Source organism: Perissodus microlepis, unplaced genomic scaffold (assembly GCF_051167445.1).
Source record: "Perissodus microlepis isolate ML-2025 ecotype Zambia unplaced genomic scaffold, ASM5116744v1 scaffold_36, whole genome shotgun sequence".
Taxonomy (NCBI): domain Eukaryota; kingdom Metazoa; phylum Chordata; class Actinopteri; order Cichliformes; family Cichlidae; genus Perissodus; species Perissodus microlepis.
In genome coordinates this window covers 913-22,468 of record NW_028182058.1, presented here as the reverse complement: position 1 = coordinate 22,468, position 21,556 = coordinate 913, and the positions used below count along the sequence as shown (strand labels likewise).

General features: G+C 39.7%; 4 pseudogenes; all 4 read left to right on the top strand.

Annotated features, from left to right (window-relative positions):
- The first annotated feature begins 7,872 nt into the window (after positions 1 to 7,872).
- Positions 7,873 to 13,717, top strand: LOC146360530 (uncharacterized; annotated as a pseudogene).
- Positions 13,611 to 16,073, top strand: LOC146360529 (uncharacterized; annotated as a pseudogene).
- Positions 15,967 to 18,429, top strand: LOC146360528 (uncharacterized; annotated as a pseudogene).
- Positions 18,323 to 20,785, top strand: LOC146360527 (uncharacterized; annotated as a pseudogene).
- Positions 20,786 to 21,556: the final 771 nt, after the last annotated feature.

The following is a 21,556-nucleotide window of genomic DNA, read 5'->3' as shown; positions in this document are numbered from 1 at the left end:
TGTGTGTGTGTGTGTGTGTGTGTGTGTGTGTGTGTGTGTGGAGGTTACAGATTTAAAGATGCTATGATTATTGTTTATCAGAGACCTGGAGAAACAGGATTATAAGCAAGTACAAGTAAATAGACAGCTCAGGTTGGGTGCTTTGGTGGTCTGAAGTTAGAGAGGCAAAGTTGAGCTTGCTTGTACATGTGCAGAGGAAGGATTGTCAAAGGATGTTGAAGATGGAGCTGCCAGGCAGGAGTAAAAGAAGACAACCTCAGAGGAGGTTTGTGAATGAAGGAGGACAGAGGGTTGGTGTGATGTGGGAGGATGCTAGAGATAGGGTGAGATGGAGGCAGATGAAAAATAGTAATTTGTTGGACAAAAGTCAGATTTATTGAAAGTTTCCTCTGACAAGGGAATTTTTGTACCATAATCATAATTCAACTGACACTATTAGTTTCTATAGCAAACCTTCTACAGCCCGGCAGGAAGTGCAGCTAGGAAACGGTGCACTGAAAGACAAACCACTAACAGCATAATAAAACAAAATGTTGCATTATGATCATTTTATCTCAAGTTTTTTTGCCTTGTTAATCACTGGAGATCAGCTGAAAGTTAAATTTGATTGACCACACAGCCTGTTTGTCTGCCCAAAGTTAACATGAGAGGGAGAAACAGCAACAAAACGTTTGTTTTATGACAGTAAATCAACCCCATCTTTAAAAATAAACATTTTACTACTACAAGTTGAAATTTAATTCCCCCCTCAAATCGTTTCTCTGTTCCCTTTTACAAAACAGTTTTAGAATATTGTCAGGAAGCAGGTTATTTATTGCTTTATACATAAATTGTGCAGTGAGAAAATGAACCAGATCTGTGAATTTTAGAATTTTTGATTTTAAGAATAGTGAATTTGTATGATCTCTGGAACCAGATTTATGGATTATCCTTATGGTCCTTTATTGTAATATAAAGATTGATGATAGCGAACAAGTATTGCCCCAAACCTCTGCACGGTAATGCAAATGCGGTACAATCAGGGAACAATACAGAATGTGGAGTGATTTGTGGTCCAGAATGTGTTTTACTTTACTCAAGATTGAAACACTTTTTGAAACAATTTTGTTGTGTATATGATTTATATGAGACTTCCAGTTTAATTTATCATCTATAATCACACCAAGAAACTTATGTTCAAGTACTCTTTCAATTTCCACACAATCTGCACTTGCGCATTTCTAAGGGAATTCCCAAATAAGATTAATTTAATTTTTCTTAGATTTAGGGATAGTTTGTTCCTGTTAAACCATTTTTTAATTTTGCACATTTCTGAAGTAATTGTATCCAGCAGCTCCTTTAGATGGACACAGCTACTCCCCCTCCACTTTTGTTCCTTCTATTTACAAAATTCACATCATATCCCTCCAGTCCAAAGTCCAGTCCTTTCTCAGCATTGATCCATGTTTCAGAAATGGCAATAATTCCAAATGGATTTGTCAACTCATTTAGATATTCCTTTATATTGTTGAAGTTGGCATACAGACTGCTGCTATTAAAATGGACTATCGATCATTTATTTTCGTGTTTAAACTGTTCATCGGTGAAGTAGCAGCAGTTATTGCTGATGTTGTAGAAGAAATTATTTTCTGGGTCTTTATCCTTTTCTAAGTCTAGAACATTATGGTCTGTGTATCGAAATGTTCTCAGTTCCAGATGATCATAAACAGAATTCCAAAGAGTTATATTGATATTGTTGTCAGATGCAGATGAAGTTCTTTTAGACTGTGTTGGAGTCAAATTGTTAAATGTTGTCATTGTGCTACTTAAATTTGTAAATCTTAGTTGAAACTATAGGATCAAAGACATTCCTTTGTCTCTGACCACCTCTCCAGCCAATTTGTTGGTGGGGGAGGCTGACGTTTTTTTTTTTTTATTAAAGGCACATCTTATCTGAAAGATCTGTTTCTTGTGTGGTAAGCTTCCTGCTTTTATGATCCTTTTGGTGAGCAGGACACACACACACATTCTTGCACATGCACACAGGTGCTTATACGTGCACACACATAGTGCCTTATCTTTTAGAACTATAGTGGGGTTTTACAATGGGAGGGGCTTGTGTGCACTGTAAACTGTGTCATGGAAATAAAAGGCTGCTTATTGAAGAAGTTGGGTTGGAGACAGGTGAGGAGCGTTGAGCTCCAAGAGCCTGATTCCGACCAGCCTTCCCTTGCTAGCAAATAAAACCTGGTTCCGTTTTGTTTCCTTGCTTTCGTGAATGAGAATAAGTTTCCAAATTAGCGGGGCCTGTGGAAGCGCAGACCTAACAGAGTGTGCCATGTGTTGTGCTGTGTGTCACGTCACATGTGTATTCATACCTCACAGTGAATATAAACCGCTAAGCCCACCAGCTAAATCCTGCAACCACACAGACCATACTGATGGATTACCACAGAGTAAAAATGGCTTGAGCAAGAAAGATCAGAACTCAGCCTGAACCTCCTGTGAATGAGACGAACTGTGTTTGACCTCCAGTGGGACAGATCATCTTAGAATTGTAGACATATTCTTGCTATATGACAGATTCCCCGACTCATCTTCAGCCTGTTTCCAGCATTTCCTTTTCTGTTAGCTGCTACTTTAGCCAAGCAGCAGCGTGAGTACAAATTACAACCTAAAAAAGCCAAAAAACTGTGACCTGTTCTCAATTTTCTACCACGGTCTAGCCATCTCTTAAATCTTAATGTTGATTCAGATTCACACTACAACCTGGGTTTGCCTCTTATCTGTATTTAATTTAATAACAGTACAGTACTTTGTTTTTGGTAAGCATTGTTCTTAATGTAAATATGTAAAAATTGTGTGTTTTTCAGTTCTGTGTCTTGTGTACTGTTTGTTCGTATGTGTCTTTCTTGCTACTGTTACATCCAAATTTCCCCTTGTGGGACAATTCAAGGATTATTCTATTCTATGTCATTTGTTCACAGCCTCTCCCAGTCAGAGCTTTTCTCCATGCTTGTCTTACTGCACATGATGTTATTAGCACAACCACTTTAAAGGTGATAATTTAGGACTTCATCAATAATACAGACAGCAATGTAGTTAAACATCTTACACTTCATTTTTATTAGCAATGAACTTAACCTACATACACATTGTATTTATCACTACTACTCATTACAATATTCATTGTTTGCTCAAATGTAATTAATACTTTCATTTTTCTAAAAATACCTCAAAACACAATTGTATGGAAGTAATAAAACACAAACAAATCAGTAAAATATGTATTTTACAAAATTGTGCTAGATAACATTCTGCAGTATTGCACAAACTCTTTCCAATGATAAGTAAAATATGAACTATTTTGACCACTTTTTTCCATTTGACTGCATAAAAATGAACATTTACAACACATCTGCTATATCCTGAACATTTAACACATCTACACAGGCATTTGAAGAAGGATCTTGAACTGTCACATGAACTGTTAATTTAGACTTCATCATTATGCAATGCATACCCTGCTGCATCTAAGCCCAAACCAGTAACCAGGCAGAAGTACAGAACAGTGTCCCTGGTAAATGAAGAGGAATCAAATGGGGCTTGTGTTTGTGTGTATTTGTGTTTTAATACATGGTGGTGAAGCATCTTTTTTTAAGACCCAAAGGGTTACTTTGGATATTTAGAAGTCTGCTTTAACTCCAAATGATCAAAATTTAGATATCTATAAATTTCTAAGAGATCATAGTCATGTTTCTGCAGTCAAGCGACTAGTCTAAAATTATGCGTGATGACACTGCACTATTTCACAGAACCAGACTTCTAAAGGTCCAAACTAATCCTTTAACATTATATAGAAAGATATGCACATTTACAAAAAACAACAAAAAGCAAAACAAAACAAATCGAGAACTCCAAGGATGTCGTCTGACTTCCTGAGGAAGGCCAGTGGGCCGAAAAAAACAAAGAAAACCTGTTTAAAAAAAAAAAGTATCCCATCCAAAGAGCACCTCTGAGCAGAAGTAGTGAATCCAACAAGCGCTCCTTTACAAACCCTTTTTTCCAAGTTACACATACAGAACATTCTGTGCTTACATCCCGTCATTGTAAGCATGAGTTCAATTTAAGGGCAATATCCCCAAAATAAACTGAAAACACACGATCCTTTTGCACATTTTGATTTGATTTTGATTTGATTTGATTGATTAGCATTCAAATATCTCAGTGAAGACAGAACAAAGATCTACCACAAAGCAAGAAAGCATGAGACAAGGCTAATCAAAAGGTACTGGCTGAAGCATTTGCTTATTACGCCACCCCTTTTAACAAAAGATCTTTTTGCATGCAGCTCCTGTACACAGGGCTCAAAGCAAATAATAAAACAAAGCAAAAACAAAACAAACAAACAAACAAACAAGAAAAAAAAAACTTTCCACCTTAGATAAGTAACTACATCAAAGCAAAAGAATCAAGAGTTTTTTTGTTTTTTTGCTCTTTTCATTCTTGATATATATATTTTTCTAATACTCTATTTTTAAACATATTTTTAAACAAGGAAATTGAACTACACCTTTTTAAATCACTGTCATAACTATTCCACAGGTTAACTCCTCTAACAGAAACACATCTCTGCTTTATATTTGTCCTTATCTTGTTTTTTTTAAAGAAATCTGTTCCCCTTAAGTCATATTGACTCTCTCTGACTTTGAACAGCTTCTGAGTACTGGGGCAAAGCAAGTTATTTTGTGCTTTATACATTATCTGTGCCATTTTATATTCAACTAAATCATAAAATTTCAGGGTATTCAGATTAATAAACAAAATGTTAGTTGGTTCTATATAGTTTGATTGGTTCATAATTCTTATAGCTCTTTTTTGTAACTTGAAAATAGGAAGAGTGTTCATTTTATATGCATTACCCCATATCTCCTGTTAGTAAGTCATATATGGAAGCAACAGAGTACAATAAAGTGTGTATAATGATTTTTTGTTCAGGACATGCTTTGTTTTATAGAGAATAGCAATGGTTTTTGACATTTTTGTTTTCACATGGTTTATATGAGCAAGAAAGATCAGAACTCAGCCTGAACCTCCTGTGAATGAGACGAACTGTGTTTGACCTCCAGTGGGACAGATCATCTTAGAATTGTAGATTCTAAGATGATAACTCAGCTTATCATCAATTATCACTCCAAGAAATTTATTTTCGTACACTCTTTCAATTTCAATTCCATTAACCCTTATTTTAGATACATTTTTCATTTGTCTAGTGCCAAAAATAATAAATTTTGTTTTCTTTATATTTAATGATAACTTATTTACATCAAACCAGTTTTTTAATATATTTAACTCCTTTTCCGCTGTAGTCAGAAGCTGTTCTAGGTTTTTACCTGAGCAGTACAGAGTGGTATCGTCAGCAAACAATACACATTTTAACAGTTTGGAAATGCTACATATGTCATTTATATATAATATAAATAATTTAGGGCCCAGCACAGAGCCCTGAGGAACACCACAAGTTACCTTCAACTGCTTAGATTTTACATTATTGAATTCGACATATTGATATCTGTCATCCAGGTAACTTTTCATCCACTTGTATGCTAACCCTCTTATGCCATATCTCTCTAGTTTATTCATTAATATAGAATGATCAATTGTATCAAACGCCTTTTTTAAGTCTATAAAAACACCAACAGTATATTCCTTATTATCTATAGCATTAGATATCCCTTCTACAAGTTCCATTACTGCCATCGAAGTGGACCTTACATGGAAGGCAAACTCGTGTTGTAAATATTCTTTTATTGGTGAGGAAGTTGTGCAATATAATTTACTTAAGCTGGTAAAAAGATTGAGCATTAAACTGGCTAGTGTATTTTGGGTAAGAGGGTCTAACAGGGGAGAGATGATATAGAAACATGACGTCCTTGGCCTCTTTAATAAGGAACTGACCTGCCTAATGCTGGGCAGACGCTGTGCGATTTTTTTCAGTCGCGCGATTCAGCTCCTGCTCAAACTGTACGGTTGACTCGCAGGGGTTAGAAGTTCATAGGTCACGATGCAGGGTCTCACACTATACGGCCCGATGCTCTGATGCGACCTGAGTGCTCACACTGTGCGTACATAAAATGAAAGTTATAACAGAAATTCTGTCTCTCACTCACACAGACACGCACACCACCACCATCAACTTTGCTAAATTGCTAATGAAAAACATTGATCAGGCAGCTGTGATTGAGCAGCAGTGTAGATCCAACTATTTTCACGGTTGTTGTGGTCGTGATAATTTTGTGAGGCCACATCGAAAAGGCTCGGATGAGCTTTCCAAAGTTCTACAAGTTGTGCCTCCATCGCTTGTGTCCAGATCACACGCTGCACTGCAGTGCTGCGCCGTCTTTTTCGCTGACATTTGTGTTTGCGCGTGCGCAGTGTGACAAACTGCGGTGACACCCTCACGACGGTCGCGAGGATTTCAAACAGGTTTGAAATCCTCACGACCAAGCGATTGATGATCGGGAGCTGGTCGTGAGGTGTTAATCGTGTCTCGTTACCCCACATATACTATACGATGCATGACGCACGATGAAGGCCAAAATCAGGCCGATCGCACGACTCAAAAATCGGCTCAAAATGGGCCAAAAATCGCACAGTGTAAGCCCAGCATAATGTAGAACAAAACACATGTACATTTTAAGGATCACTGTAACCTCAATGGCTTCAAATAAACCTTTGTTTTACAGATTAATTTATGTCATGTCACATTTTTTCATACTGGGGTTGTGGAAGATATCCTTCACAAAACTAAAGTGTAAAATATATCAACACACACAGACACACACACACACACACACTGAGCCTTGAGGGGGAGAGGGAGTCACCTTTATCAGTCAGCAAGTCTGGTGAACCATGTGAAGGAAAAGCTGGAATGACTTTAAGGACTAAAAAGCACTGACATTACAGCCTCTGACAGAGAAATTCATAAATAAAACATCCTTAATTCATGTTTCCTGGGACATGAATTAATCAAGATTTTCTAAACATTTCCTGAGATTTGGTTTCTCTTGGTTATGAACAATTTTGAAATTCTGCTTTTTGACTTTTTCTTCCACCCTAAATATCTGTTGTGTTAGACTTTCTGCCGTCTTTGCTTGATAGTCAAGATTTTGTAAACATTTCTGGAGATTTGTGTTCTCTGTCTTTAACTTGTTTCTCTCAGGAAACATGAATTCCTGGGAATTAATTCAGACATGAATTAATTCACTGTCTGACAGAGAGATTTGAGAGGAATCACTCAGATTGTACGAGTCGGTGGCGAGAGAAATATCGCCACCAAATATGAGCCTATGGAGCTTCAAGAGAAAATTTAAGATTTCCAGCTTGAGTTGAGCACCGTTAACCTCAAGAAGAATTATTATAAAAATAATTTCCATTGCTCTAGAGACGAGCTTAAACAGATGCATCCAGTTTGGTGTGAGAACAATTCAAACATTAAGGAAAGCGCTTAAAAGGGAGACAGTTTAGGATGAGATCAAACAAAAGCTCCCTGATAAGCTGGCGCTTCTTGAATCTAAGCTGAAAAAAAAAGCAGGCAGCGTATCAGAATTTGTGTGCAGAGGTTCATGCCCTGCAACAAAAGGAAAAATATCTTGTTTGAAAATTGGTGGTGAAACGGAACACTGTTGATCCGTGATCTGAACCAATCCCTCTCAACGGTTTGGCATGCGCATGATCCGAAGATTCGAAAAAGCAAAAAGGAAAACACATTTCCACTGTATGGTGCGCGGGCCTGAAGTTCAGGTCAGTCTAAAACAGAGAAAGCTAAAAATAACATGCCATAAAGAACGATTGAGTTTGATAAAGGTTTTGGATGAGAAGGTGAGCCAGAGAATGGAGGAGCAGGTAGTAGAGCAGCTTTGCGAGTGGGACAAACACTACGACAAGCCCCTGAAGAGCAGGGCCTTGTTAAAGATGAAGTCCTTATCACCCAAGCCACCTACAGTGTTTAAATCCCCTGCTGATATAGTGCAGGAAGTCCTATTGAGTCCTCGTACCTCATCAGATTCTGACAGCCAACCATTGCGACCAACGCTGTTGTGCAGGATTTCAGATGCCTTGAGGAGGAGACTACCAGACCATCAGCTTCAGATACTAACAGAGGCTCAGAGAGAGGTAAATTATAGGTTACTTGGTGGTGTCAGAACTGTACATTTTCAGTTTGAACTGTACATTTTCAAAGTCACTCAACTAACTTTTAAATTTTCCCATTCTTTCATCTACAATTATATTTATAATTGTTTTTATGTATATAATAAAGGTATGTACTTTTGCATTTACTGACTATATTGGAGGTTCTTTTTCTAAATGTTTTTCTTTACACTCCAAAAAGTTGATTCTGTTCATCTGGACGTAGCGTTTACTTTCCTGGATGATTGAGAATGCATCAAGACGTTTTTCTTGACAAGTCTTAGTGTTATATTGTCGCAGAGTTTGATCAGTGTTAAAACAGAGTAGAAAATAGGGCTTGTAGATGGTGTCAAAAGCTCTTTCCAATGAGTTTGGCTGTATTGTCGATTTAAGTTGAGTCGGGCCCCTGAGCATCATCATAACCAATCACTACTCAGATGTTGAGTTGAAGCTTTCAAGCTTTGAGTGCATTTGTTAAAAATATGCTCCTCATTATTGCCTGTCAGGTTTGGCTAGTACATGTGCATGAGAAGATTGATGAGAAAATTTGACGAAAAGATGGAAGAGTTTAAAAGAATGACTCAACAGTCAGATGACATCAAAGATCTGATTGTGGCAGAGAACGAGAATTTGCGCGCAAAGGTTAAAACCATTCAGAGGATGCACCGTGACTTTCAGGAAAAGGCAGAATCTCTCCTTGAGCAGAACAGCAGCATTGCTGCTCAGTTGTCTAGGAATAATGGAATAGGACTCCAGTTCCATTTTGTGGGTTTTCTCTCTGAACAGGGGCCATGATTAAGAGGGACGGCCGGGGGCATTCGTATTGTGCCGCTAGAGGTGAAATTTGTGGACCGGCGCAAGACGGACGAAAGCGAAAGCATTTGCCAAGAATGTTTTCATTAAGGAGAACAGCAGCATTGCTGCTCAGTTGTCACTTATTGAAAGTGAGAGAAACGAACAAAAGAAAGAGAACGCAGATCTCAAGGAAGCGTTAGAGAGACTTGAGCACCAAGTGGGAGAAGCTCACCATAAAATAACAAAAAAAGAAGAGATAATAGAAAAACAGAATAGAGAAATAGATCACAAGACTGAACAGATAGTTGAGCTGAAAAAAGAAATATGTACTCTTCAGCGTCGGGTGAGACAGGCTCTGGATGAAAAACAGTCACAGGTGGAATCTCTGGTGGATAAATTGCAGGAACAGGTTAACACCGTTCAAATGATGCACCATGACTGTCTGGAAAAGGAAGAATATCTCCTTAGACAGAACAGCAGCATTGCTGCTCAGTTGTCACTTATTGAAAGTGAGAGAAACGAACAAAAGAAAGAGAATGCAAAACTCAAGAAACCTTTAGAGCCTCTTGAGTACCAAGTGGAAAAAGCTCATATTGAAACAACAACAAAAAATGAGATAATAGAAAAGCAGAATAGGGAAATAGTGCAAAACCAGAAACTGATAGTTGAACAGGTACAAGAAATATGCGATCTCCAATGTCAGGTGAGACAGGCTCAGGTCGAAAAACAGTCACAGGTGGAATCTCTGGAGGCCAAATTGCAGGAACAGGTTAACACCATTCAGACGATGCACCGTGACTTTCTGGGAATGGAAGAATCTCTCCTTGAGCAGAACAGCAGCATTGTTGCTGAGTTGTCTCAGATTGAAAGTGAGAGAAACGAGCAAAAGAAAGAGAACACAAAGACTGTATGGGTTGATGGAGAGAGAAATACCTGACCCTATGGAGCTTCAAATGAAAATTCAACAACTCCAGTTGGAGTTAAGCACCCTAAAGCGCAAAAAGAATTATTACAAAAAAAATTACTATCACTTTAAAAATGAGCATGAGCAAATTAGTACAGATGTGCATGACAGGAATATCCATTTTAGAGAAAGCATGGTTGAGCTTGAAGAAGTGACTCAACAGTCAGATGACATCAAAGCTCTAATTGTTGCAGAGAATAAAAATTTGCAAGCAGAGGTTAGAACCTTTCGGATGATGCTCCATGAATTTCAGGAAAAGGAAGCATCTCTGCTTGAGCAGAACAGCAGCATTGTTGCTGAGTTGTCTCAAATTGAAAGTGAGAGAAACGAGCAAAAAAAAAAGAGAACGCAGATCTCAAGGACGCTTTAGAGAGACTTGAGCAGCAATTGGGAGAAGCTCACCATAAAACAATAAAAAAGGAGAGCTTATAGAAAAACAATATAGAGAAATATTTCGCAAGACAGAACTCACAGTTGAGCTGAAAATAGAAATTTGTACTCTTCAGCGTCGGGTGAGACAGACACTGGATGAAAAGCAGTCACAGGTGGAATCTCTGGAGGCTAAAATGCAGGAGCAGGTTAGCACCATTCAGAGAATGCCCCGTGACTTTCAAGAAAAAGAAGAATATCTCCTTAAGGAGAACAGCAGCATTGCTGCTGAGATAAACAAGTTAAAAACAGAGAACGCAAATCTCAAGAAACGTTTACAAAATCTTGAGTATCAAGCAAAGACGACAGGAAGTCTGACACTGCAAATATTTTGGCTGGAAGAAGAAGTCAAAAAGCAGAATTTCAAACTTGTTCATAAACAAGATCTCATAGATGAACTTTATGAACATCTAAAAATGAAAAGAGAGATCATTGAAAATCTTAAGGATGAGCTGAGAAGGGAGGAGGAAGAAAAAGTATTAGCTGCTGTTCACAAGATCACTGGTGAACCTCTGCAGCTGGACAATCTTGCTCCTGAACCTGAAGAGCTTGATTCTCCTGTCTCAAAACAGCCTCCTGACGTGGTTCCGACTAGTGGTTCATGGCGTCATGGTGCCAAACGCCTACTTAAAATAGGTTTAGGTGTTGCCGCAGTAGGCCTTATAATACCTGCAGCTTACTGGGGCTTTTCAAAGCTTAACAGGGATTGCACAGGTGGAATCTCTGGAGGCTAAAATGCAGGAACAGGTTAAAACCATTCAGAGGATGCACCGTGACTTTCAGGAAAAGGCAGAATCTCTCCTTGAGCAGAACAGCAGCATTGCTGCTCAGTTGTCTAGGAATAATGGAATAGGACTCCGGTTCTATTTTGTGGGTTTTCTCTCTGAACTGGGGGCCATGATTAAGAGGGACGGCCGGGGGCATTCGTATTGTGCCGCTAGAGGTGAAATTCGTGGACCGGCGCAAGACGGACGAAAGCGAAAGCATTTGCCAAGAATGTTTTCATTAACAGGTTAACACCGTTCAAATGATGCACCATGACTGTCTGGAAAAGGAAGAATATCTCCTTAGACAGAACAGCAGCATTGCTGCTCAGTTGTCACTTATTGAAAGTGAGAGAAACGAACAAAAGAAAGAGAACGCAAAACTCAAGGAAGCGTTAGAGAGACTTGAGCACCAAGTGGGAGAAGCTCACCATAAAATAACAAAAAAAGAAGAGATAATAGAAAAACAGAATAGAGAAATAGATCACAAGACTGAACAGATAGTTGAGCTGAAAAAAGAAATATGTACTCTTCAGCGTCGGGTGAGACAGGCTCTGGATGAAAAACAGTCACAGGTGGAATCTCTGGTGGATAAATTGCAGGAACAGGTTAACACCGTTCAAATGATGCACCATGACTGTCTGGAAAAGGAAGAATATCTCCTTAGACAGAACAGCAGCATTGCTGCTCAGTTGTCACTTATTGAAAGTGAGAGAAACGAACAAAAGAAAGAGAATGCAAAACTCAAGAAACCTTTAGAGCCTCTTGAGTACCAAGTGGAAAAAGCTCATATTGAAACAACAACAAAAAATGAGATAATAGAAAAGCAGAATAGGGAAATAGTGCAAAACCAGAAACTGATAGTTGAACAGGTACAAGAAATATGCGATCTCCAATGTCAGGTGAGACAGGCTCAGGTCGAAAAACAGTCACAGGTGGAATCTCTGGAGGCCAAATTGCAGGAACAGGTTAACACCATTCAGACGATGCACCGTGACTTTCTGGGAATGGAAGAATCTCTCCTTGAGCAGAACAGCAGCATTGTTGCTGAGTTGTCTCAGATTGAAAGTGAGAGAAACGAGCAAAAGAAAGAGAACACAAAGACTGTATGGGTTGATGGAGAGAGAAATACCTGACCCTATGGAGCTTCAAATGAAAATTCAACAACTCCAGTTGGAGTTAAGCACCCTAAAGCGCAAAAAGAATTATTACAAAAAAAATTACTATCACTTTAAAAATGAGCATGAGCAAATTAGTACAGATGTGCATGACAGGAATATCCATTTTAGAGAAAGCATGGTTGAGCTTGAAGAAGTGACTCAACAGTCAGATGACATCAAAGCTCTAATTGTTGCAGAGAATAAAAATTTGCAAGCAGAGGTTAGAACCTTTCGGATGATGCTCCATGAATTTCAGGAAAAGGAAGCATCTCTGCTTGAGCAGAACAGCAGCATTGTTGCTGAGTTGTCTCAAATTGAAAGTGAGAGAAACGAGCAAAAAAAAAAGAGAACGCAGATCTCAAGGACGCTTTAGAGAGACTTGAGCAGCAATTGGGAGAAGCTCACCATAAAACAATAAAAAAGGAGAGCTTATAGAAAAACAATATAGAGAAATATTTCGCAAGACAGAACTCACAGTTGAGCTGAAAATAGAAATTTGTACTCTTCAGCGTCGGGTGAGACAGACACTGGATGAAAAGCAGTCACAGGTGGAATCTCTGGAGGCTAAAATGCAGGAGCAGGTTAGCACCATTCAGAGAATGCCCCGTGACTTTCAAGAAAAAGAAGAATATCTCCTTAAGGAGAACAGCAGCATTGCTGCTGAGATAAACAAGTTAAAAACAGAGAACGCAAATCTCAAGAAACGTTTACAAAATCTTGAGTATCAAGCAAAGACGACAGGAAGTCTGACACTGCAAATATTTTGGCTGGAAGAAGAAGTCAAAAAGCAGAATTTCAAACTTGTTCATAAACAAGATCTCATAGATGAACTTTATGAACATCTAAAAATGAAAAGAGAGATCATTGAAAATCTTAAGGATGAGCTGAGAAGGGAGGAGGAAGAAAAAGTATTAGCTGCTGTTCACAAGATCACTGGTGAACCTCTGCAGCTGGACAATCTTGCTCCTGAACCTGAAGAGCTTGATTCTCCTGTCTCAAAACAGCCTCCTGACGTGGTTCCGACTAGTGGTTCATGGCGTCATGGTGCCAAACGCCTACTTAAAATAGGTTTAGGTGTTGCCGCAGTAGGCCTTATAATACCTGCAGCTTACTGGGGCTTTTCAAAGCTTAACAGGGATTGCACAGGTGGAATCTCTGGAGGCTAAAATGCAGGAACAGGTTAAAACCATTCAGAGGATGCACCGTGACTTTCAGGAAAAGGCAGAATCTCTCCTTGAGCAGAACAGCAGCATTGCTGCTCAGTTGTCTAGGAATAATGGAATAGGACTCCGGTTCTATTTTGTGGGTTTTCTCTCTGAACTGGGGGCCATGATTAAGAGGGACGGCCGGGGGCATTCGTATTGTGCCGCTAGAGGTGAAATTCGTGGACCGGCGCAAGACGGACGAAAGCGAAAGCATTTGCCAAGAATGTTTTCATTAACAGGTTAACACCGTTCAAATGATGCACCATGACTGTCTGGAAAAGGAAGAATATCTCCTTAGACAGAACAGCAGCATTGCTGCTCAGTTGTCACTTATTGAAAGTGAGAGAAACGAACAAAAGAAAGAGAACGCAAAACTCAAGGAAGCGTTAGAGAGACTTGAGCACCAAGTGGGAGAAGCTCACCATAAAATAACAAAAAAAGAAGAGATAATAGAAAAACAGAATAGAGAAATAGATCACAAGACTGAACAGATAGTTGAGCTGAAAAAAGAAATATGTACTCTTCAGCGTCGGGTGAGACAGGCTCTGGATGAAAAACAGTCACAGGTGGAATCTCTGGTGGATAAATTGCAGGAACAGGTTAACACCGTTCAAATGATGCACCATGACTGTCTGGAAAAGGAAGAATATCTCCTTAGACAGAACAGCAGCATTGCTGCTCAGTTGTCACTTATTGAAAGTGAGAGAAACGAACAAAAGAAAGAGAATGCAAAACTCAAGAAACCTTTAGAGCCTCTTGAGTACCAAGTGGAAAAAGCTCATATTGAAACAACAACAAAAAATGAGATAATAGAAAAGCAGAATAGGGAAATAGTGCAAAACCAGAAACTGATAGTTGAACAGGTACAAGAAATATGCGATCTCCAATGTCAGGTGAGACAGGCTCAGGTCGAAAAACAGTCACAGGTGGAATCTCTGGAGGCCAAATTGCAGGAACAGGTTAACACCATTCAGACGATGCACCGTGACTTTCTGGGAATGGAAGAATCTCTCCTTGAGCAGAACAGCAGCATTGTTGCTGAGTTGTCTCAGATTGAAAGTGAGAGAAACGAGCAAAAGAAAGAGAACACAAAGACTGTATGGGTTGATGGAGAGAGAAATACCTGACCCTATGGAGCTTCAAATGAAAATTCAACAACTCCAGTTGGAGTTAAGCACCCTAAAGCGCAAAAAGAATTATTACAAAAAAAATTACTATCACTTTAAAAATGAGCATGAGCAAATTAGTACAGATGTGCATGACAGGAATATCCATTTTAGAGAAAGCATGGTTGAGCTTGAAGAAGTGACTCAACAGTCAGATGACATCAAAGCTCTAATTGTTGCAGAGAATAAAAATTTGCAAGCAGAGGTTAGAACCTTTCGGATGATGCTCCATGAATTTCAGGAAAAGGAAGCATCTCTGCTTGAGCAGAACAGCAGCATTGTTGCTGAGTTGTCTCAAATTGAAAGTGAGAGAAACGAGCAAAAAAAAAAGAGAACGCAGATCTCAAGGACGCTTTAGAGAGACTTGAGCAGCAATTGGGAGAAGCTCACCATAAAACAATAAAAAAGGAGAGCTTATAGAAAAACAATATAGAGAAATATTTCGCAAGACAGAACTCACAGTTGAGCTGAAAATAGAAATTTGTACTCTTCAGCGTCGGGTGAGACAGACACTGGATGAAAAGCAGTGGCAGGTGGAATCTCTGGAGGCTAAAATGCAGGAGCAGGTTAGCACAATTCAGAGAATGCCCCGTGACTTTCAAGAAAAAGAAGAATATCTCCTTAAGGAGAACAGCAGCATTGCTGCTGAGATAAACAAGTTAAAAACAGAGAACGCAAATCTCAAGAAACGTTTACAAAATCTTGAGTATCAAGCAAAGACGACAGGAAGTCTGACACTGCAAATATTTTGGCTGGAAGAAGAAGTCAAAAAGCAGAATTTCAAACTTGTTCATAAACAAGATCTCATAGATGAACTTTATGAACATCTAAAAATGAAAAGAGAGATCATTGAAAATCTTAAGGATGAGCTGAGAAGGGAGGAGGAAGAAAAAGTATTAGCTGCTGTTCACAAGATCACTGGTGAACCTCTGCAGCTGGACAATCTTGCTCCTGAACCTGAAGAGCTTGATTCTCCTGTCTCAAAACAGCCTCCTGACGTGGTTCCGACTAGTGGTTCATGGCGTCATGGTGCCAAACGCCTACTTAAAATAGGTTTAGGTGTTGCCGCAGTAGGCCTTATAATACCTGCAGCTTACTGGGGCTTTTCAAAGCTTAACAGGGATTGCACAGGTGGAATCTCTGGAGGCTAAAATGCAGGAACAGGTTAAAACCATTCAGAGGATGCACCGTGACTTTCAGGAAAAGGCAGAATCTCTCCTTGAGCAGAACAGCAGCATTGCTGCTCAGTTGTCTAGGAATAATGGAATAGGACTCCGGTTCTATTTTGTGGGTTTTCTCTCTGAACTGGGGGCCATGATTAAGAGGGACGGCCGGGGGCATTCGTATTGTGCCGCTAGAGGTGAAATTCGTGGACCGGCGCAAGACGGACGAAAGCGAAAGCATTTGCCAAGAATGTTTTCATTAACAGGTTAACACCGTTCAAATGATGCACCATGACTGTCTGGAAAAGGAAGAATATCTCCTTAGACAGAACAGCAGCATTGCTGCTCAGTTGTCACTTATTGAAAGTGAGAGAAACGAACAAAAGAAAGAGAACGCAAAACTCAAGGAAGCGTTAGAGAGACTTGAGCACCAAGTGGGAGAAGCTCACCATAAAATAACAAAAAAAGAAGAGATAATAGAAAAACAGAATAGAGAAATAGATCACAAGACTGAACAGATAGTTGAGCTGAAAAAAGAAATATGTACTCTTCAGCGTCGGGTGAGACAGGCTCTGGATGAAAAACAGTCACAGGTGGAATCTCTGGTGGATAAATTGCAGGAACAGGTTAACACCGTTCAAATGATGCACCATGACTGTCTGGAAAAGGAAGAATATCTCCTTAGACAGAACAGCAGCATTGCTGCTCAGTTGTCACTTATTGAAAGTGAGAGAAACGAACAAAAGAAAGAGAATGCAAAACTCAAGAAACCTTTAGAGCCTCTTGAGTACCAAGTGGAAAAAGCTCATATTGAAACAACAACAAAAAATGAGATAATAGAAAAGCAGAATAGGGAAATAGTGCAAAACCAGAAACTGATAGTTGAACAGGTACAAGAAATATGCGATCTCCAATGTCAGGTGAGACAGGCTCAGGTCGAAAAACAGTCACAGGTGGAATCTCTGGAGGCCAAATTGCAGGAACAGGTTAACACCATTCAGACGATGCACCGTGACTTTCTGGGAATGGAAGAATCTCTCCTTGAGCAGAACAGCAGCATTGTTGCTGAGTTGTCTCAGATTGAAAGTGAGAGAAACGAGCAAAAGAAAGAGAACACAAAGACTGTATGGGTTGATGGAGAGAGAAATACCTGACCCTATGGAGCTTCAAATGAAAATTCAACAACTCCAGTTGGAGTTAAGCACCCTAAAGCGCAAAAAGAATTATTACAAAAAAAATTACTATCACTTTAAAAATGAGCATGAGCAAATTAGTACAGATGTGCATGACAGGAATATCCATTTTAGAGAAAGCATGGTTGAGCTTGAAGAAGTGACTCAACAGTCAGATGACATCAAAGCTCTAATTGTTGCAGAGAATAAAAATTTGCAAGCAGAGGTTAGAACCTTTCGGATGATGCTCCATGAATTTCAGGAAAAGGAAGCATCTCTGCTTGAGCAGAACAGCAGCATTGTTGCTGAGTTGTCTCAAATTGAAAGTGAGAGAAACGAGCAAAAAAAAAAGAGAACGCAGATCTCAAGGACGCTTTAGAGAGACTTGAGCAGCAATTGGGAGAAGCTCACCATAAAACAATAAAAAAGGAGAGCTTATAGAAAAACAATATAGAGAAATATTTCGCAAGACAGAACTCACAGTTGAGCTGAAAATAGAAATTTGTACTCTTCAGCGTCGGGTGAGACAGACACTGGATGAAAAGCAGTGGCAGGTGGAATCTCTGGAGGCTAAAATGCAGGAGCAGGTTAGCACAATTCAGAGAATGCCCCGTGACTTTCAAGAAAAAGAAGAATATCTCCTTAAGGAGAACAGCAGCATTGCTGCTGAGATAAACAAGTTAAAAACAGAGAACGCAAATCTCAAGAAACGTTTACAAAATCTTGAGTATCAAGCAAAGACGACAGGAAGTCTGACACTGCAAATATTTTGGCTGGAAGAAGAAGTCAAAAAGCAGAATTTCAAACTTGTTCATAAACAAGATCTCATAGATGAACTTTATGAACATCTAAAAATGAAAAGAGAGATCATTGAAAATCTTAAGGATGAGCTGAGAAGGGAGGAGGAAGAAAAAGTATTAGCTGCTGTTCACAAGATCACTGGTGAACCTCTGCAGCTGGACAATCTTGCTCCTGAACCTGAAGAGCTTGATTCTCCTGTCTCAAAACAGCCTCCTGACGTGGTTCCGACTAGTGGTTCATGGCGTCATGGTGCCAAACGCCTACTTAAAATAGGTTTAGGTGTTGCCGCAGTAGGCCTTATAATACCTGCAGCTTACTGGGGCTTTTCAAAGCTTAACAGGGATTGCACAGGTGGAATCTCTGGAGGCTAAAATGCAGGAACAGGTTAAAACCATTCAGAGGATGCACCGTGACTTTCAGGAAAAGGCAGAATCTCTCCTTGAGCAGAACAGCAGCATTGCTGCTCAGTTGTCTAGGAATAATGGAATAGGACTCCGGTTCTATTTTGTGGGTTTTCTCTCTGAACTGGGGGCCATGATTAAGAGGGACGGCCGGGGGCATTCGTATTGTGCCGCTAGAGGTGAAATTCGTGGACCGGCGCAAGACGGACGAAAGCGAAAGCATTTGCCAAGAATGTTTTCATTAACAGGTTAACACCGTTCAAATGATGCACCATGACTGTCTGGAAAAGGAAGAATATCTCCTTAGACAGAACAGCAGCATTGCTGCTCAGTTGTCACTTATTGAAAGTGAGAGAAACGAACAAAAGAAAGAGAACGCAAAACTCAAGGAAGCGTTAGAGAGACTTGAGCACCAAGTGGGAGAAGCTCACCATAAAATAACAAAAAAAGAAGAGATAATAGAAAAACAGAATAGAGAAATAGATCACAAGACTGAACAGATAGTTGAGCTGAAAAAAGAAATATGTACTCTTCAGCGTCGGGTGAGACAGGCTCTGGATGAAAAACAGTCACAGGTGGAATCTCTGGTGGATAAATTGCAGGAACAGGTTAACACCGTTCAAATGATGCACCATGACTGTCTGGAAAAGGAAGAATATCTCCTTAGACAGAACAGCAGCATTGCTGCTCAGTTGTCACTTATTGAAAGTGAGAGAAACGAACAAAAGAAAGAGAATGCAAAACTCAAGAAACCTTTAGAGCCTCTTGAGTACCAAGTGGAAAAAGCTCATATTGAAACAACAACAAAAAATGAGATAATAGAAAAGCAGAATAGGGAAATAGTGCAAAACCAGAAACTGATAGTTGAACAGGTACAAGAAATATGCGATCTCCAATGTCAGGTGAGACAGGCTCAGGTCGAAAAACAGTCACAGGTGGAATCTCTGGAGGCCAAATTGCAGGAACAGGTTAACACCATTCAGACGATGCACCGTGACTTTCTGGGAATGGAAGAATCTCTCCTTGAGCAGAACAGCAGCATTGTTGCTGAGTTGTCTCAGATTGAAAGTGAGAGAAACGAGCAAAAGAAAGAGAACACAAAGACTGTATGGGTTGATGGAGAGAGAAATACCTGACCCTATGGAGCTTCAAATGAAAATTCAACAACTCCAGTTGGAGTTAAGCACCCTAAAGCGCAAAAAGAATTATTACAAAAAAAATTACTATCACTTTAAAAATGAGCATGAGCAAATTAGTACAGATGTGCATGACAGGAATATCCATTTTAGAGAAAGCATGGTTGAGCTTGAAGAAGTGACTCAACAGTCAGATGACATCAAAGCTCTAATTGTTGCAGAGAATAAAAATTTGCAAGCAGAGGTTAGAACCTTTCGGATGATGCTCCATGAATTTCAGGAAAAGGAAGCATCTCTGCTTGAGCAGAACAGCAGCATTGTTGCTGAGTTGTCTCAAATTGAAAGTGAGAGAAACGAGCAAAAAAAAAAGAGAACGCAGATCTCAAGGACGCTTTAGAGAGACTTGAGCAGCAATTGGGAGAAGCTCACCATAAAACAATAAAAAAGGAGAGCTTATAGAAAAACAATATAGAGAAATATTTCGCAAGACAGAACTCACAGTTGAGCTGAAAATAGAAATTTGTACTCTTCAGCGTCGGGTGAGACAGACACTGGATGAAAAGCAGTGGCAGGTGGAATCTCTGGAGGCTAAAATGCAGGAGCAGGTTAGCACAATTCAGAGAATGCCCCGTGACTTTCAAGAAAAAGAAGAATATCTCCTTAAGGAGAACAGCAGCATTGCTGCTGAGATAAACAAGTTAAAAACAGAGAACGCAAATCTCAAGAAACGTTTACAAAATCTTGAGTATCAAGCAAAGACGACAGGAAGTCTGACACTGCAAATATTTTGGCTGGAAGAAGAAGTCAAAAAGCAGAATTTCAAACTTGTTCATAAACAAGATCTCATAGATGAACTTTATGAACATCTAAAAATGAAAAGAGAGATCATTGAAAATCTTAAGGATGAGCTGAGAAGGGAGGAGGAAGAAAAAGTATTAGCTGCTGTTCACAAGATCACTGGTGAACCTCTGCAGCTGGACAATCTTGCTCCTGAACCTGAAGAGCTTGATTCTCCTGTCTCAAAACAGCCTCCTGACGTGGTTCCGACTAGTGGTTCATGGCGTCATGGTGCCAAACGCCTACTTAAAATAGGTTTAGGTGTTGCCGCAGTAGGCCTTATAATACCTGCAGCTTACTGGGGCTTTTCAAAGCTTAACAGGGATTGCACAGGTGGAATCTCTGGAGGCTAAAATGCAGGAACAGGTTAAAACCATTCAGAGGATGCACCGTGACTTTCAGGAAAAGGCAGAATCTCTCCTTGAGCAGAACAGCAGCATTGCTGCTCAGTTGTCTAGGAATAATGGAATAGGACTCCGGTTCTATTTTGTGGGTTTTCTCTCTGAACTGGGGGCCATGATTAAGAGGGACGGCCGGGGGCATTCGTATTGTGCCGCTAGAGGTGAAATTCGTGGACCGGCGCAAGACGGACGAAAGCGAAAGCATTTGCCAAGAATGTTTTCATTAACAGGTTAACACCGTTCAAATGATGCACCATGACTGTCTGGAAAAGGAAGAATATCTCCTTAGACAGAACAGCAGCATTGCTGCTCAGTTGTCACTTATTGAAAGTGAGAGAAACGAACAAAAGAAAGAGAACGCAAAACTCAAGGAAGCGTTAGAGAGACTTGAGCACCAAGTGGGAGAAGCTCACCATAAAATAACAAAAAAAGAAGAGATAATAGAAAAACAGAATAGAGAAATAGATCACAAGACTGAACAGATAGTTGAGCTGAAAAAAGAAATATGTACTCTTCAGCGTCGGGTGAGACAGGCTCTGGATGAAAAACAGTCACAGGTGGAATCTCTGGTGGATAAATTGCAGGAACAGGTTAACACCGTTCAAATGATGCACCATGACTGTCTGGAAAAGGAAGAATATCTCCTTAGACAGAACAGCAGCATTGCTGCTCAGTTGTCACTTATTGAAAGTGAGAGAAACGAACAAAAGAAAGAGAATGCAAAACTCAAGAAACCTTTAGAGCCTCTTGAGTACCAAGTGGAAAAAGCTCATATTGAAACAACAACAAAAAATGAGATAATAGAAAAGCAGAATAGGGAAATAGTGCAAAACCAGAAACTGATAGTTGAACAGGTACAAGAAATATGCGATCTCCAATGTCAGGTGAGACAGGCTCAGGTCGAAAAACAGTCACAGGTGGAATCTCTGGAGGCCAAATTGCAGGAACAGGTTAACACCATTCAGACGATGCACCGTGACTTTCTGGGAATGG